We start from the raw sequence: 2,247 nt of genomic DNA, 5'->3' as shown, positions 1-2,247 counted from the left end.
GGCTCAGCTATCTGACCTTTATTTAGCAAAATGGATGTTTGAAAAGTGTTTCTAAATGTCAAATTTGAATTCTAAATTAGTTTATTTTAATTTCTAATAGTACAGAGTTTCTGCTGGAGTAGATGCAGGATGGAGTTGTTAATTCTCTAGCTTTATTTTATTGCCTGAGTTGTGATTGCAGTTAGGAGTAGAGATTCAGAGTTGTAAAAGTTTAATATTTCCTAATTGTGGTGAAAGTTCCTAAATTAGAGATTAATTTTTGCTTGTGCCTTCTTTGTACCTTGAAAGTACAGTTTGGTATCTCTAAAGTCTTACAAGTGGGTATTTTCTGGCCTTTATTTGTTGTGTAGCAGCATTGGAAGGAAACAGTGCTGTATGTTTTGGAAATGGGTCCTGAAGAATACGTATAGGTAGTGCAGGGGTGTGGGCAGTTCTCTTGTGGATGATCTGGATTACTCTGCTGATTTTTCTGGTAAATATGTGGAAAGAAAACGGTATTTCAGCAAAGGAAAGGTGAGGGAACGTCTGGGATCTCCTGCCATAGAAAGAATTGCGGAAAGGAGAAACAATCATTAATCAAAAATAAGGTGGAATTACTATTGCTTTAAGAACAACTCAGTTGTGCAGGATGTGTGTTCTTTGAAACTTTAAAGTTGTGTGGCACATTGTTGTAAATATAACCCCTACATTTTTTCTCAAAAACGATTACTAGTGAGGTTTAACTTCAGTATTTTAATTTTTACTTATTTAAGATTATTATATATTAATCATTAAATAGTGTAGGCACATATAATTCCTTATTTTCCTGCGTTTAACTGGTCTCAGCAGATGGTATGCATTAAAGATCCAGCGCAAGTTCTGGCAGGCAGCTGAGCTTGGTTTTCGGCCACAAGTCACATGAAGCCCAAGGCCTTGTCACATGGCAGGGCCTCCGCACCTATCTAGAATTGGGTAACACACCCTAGTGCTAGCAGTGGTTGTGTTAACCATTTTGGGGGTGAAGCAGGGTTGTCTTTATTTTTTTTCCTCCTTTTGGGTTTTGTTTAAACACAACTGTAGTTTTAAACTGCCATTATTGTTGCTGCTTTAGCTAAGGCTTTTACGTGCACTTAAAATATGAAATGTAATTACATAAATGAGTTTATAGTGCCTATTTTTACTTTCTTGGTGTCTTTTTACACTGGCAGGCTGTAAAATCAGCTGAGTCACTTCATTTGCGTTTAAGGGCTTAGCTCTGGCAGGAGCTTACTGCTGTAGCTATTTAAGAATTTTGTATCCCTATGGATACCTCTGTGCCTACAGAGGGAGTGGGGGAGGGAGGAAGAAGTCAGAAGTGGTTCAGCATATGAAGTTATGCTGATTATAATGCTGTAAATGCTGAAGTAATGTAATGATATTGGTACATTTTCTTACTCTTTCTTGACATCAATGTGATTGTGGTATTTAGGTGGTTTTAGATCAGCTAAACTTTTGCAGAGGAAGAACATATATTAAAGAATTTGTGTATCATGGTGGTTACAATCCAATAAACTAATTTTAACACTGAAAGTATGGATTTGACTTTTAATAGGAGTTATACAGAATAAGCACTTAATGTGGTTTAGTTCTTGATGTTAGTACAGAATGTTCTACTGCTTTATATTCTAATAGATTAGAGTGTAAAGGCTAAATACTGATACTGAATAGTACTTATTTCAGACTTTTTGAAAACTGTTATTTACAAACCTGTCTTCCATTGGTGGGTTTCACAAAATAATAAGTAGCAGAAGCTCTTATCCTGGGAGTACAGGAATGAAGTTGCGTGAACATCCAGAACTGAGAGACTTAAAGTAATTGGCAAGAGCTGTAGCATTGGTCACAGAGTAACCTCATTAACTCACTGTAGTCAGTCTTGCCCTAAAGAATAACACAGAATAACCTCATTAATTCACTAAGTCAGTCCCTAATCACTCTCTTAAAGTATTTTTAGGAAGTGCCCAATGTGATATTGATATAGCTTCTTAGAAAAGAAAATCCAAAAAAAATTCCTTTAATTTTTATATTCATTAGGAAAAGTGCCTAAATAGAAATTTGAACTTTGGAGCTACCTATTAGCTCCCATTGTTTTTGTTTTTGGGTTTTTTTTGGTTTATTTTTTTTTTAATTTTGAAAAAGTAAAGCATATTTAATAGATTTTTTTTTTTCCTGTGTTAGAGCAGACTCACCACTATCTTCTCCCTTGTTCCACTGCAAACAGGTAATTGTGAC

Source organism: Nestor notabilis, unplaced genomic scaffold (assembly GCF_000696875.1).
Source record: "Nestor notabilis isolate BGI_N333 unplaced genomic scaffold, ASM69687v1 scaffold29690, whole genome shotgun sequence".
NCBI classification, from domain to species: Eukaryota; Metazoa; Chordata; class Aves; order Psittaciformes; family Psittacidae; genus Nestor; species Nestor notabilis.
This window is presented reverse-complemented; position numbering follows the sequence as displayed.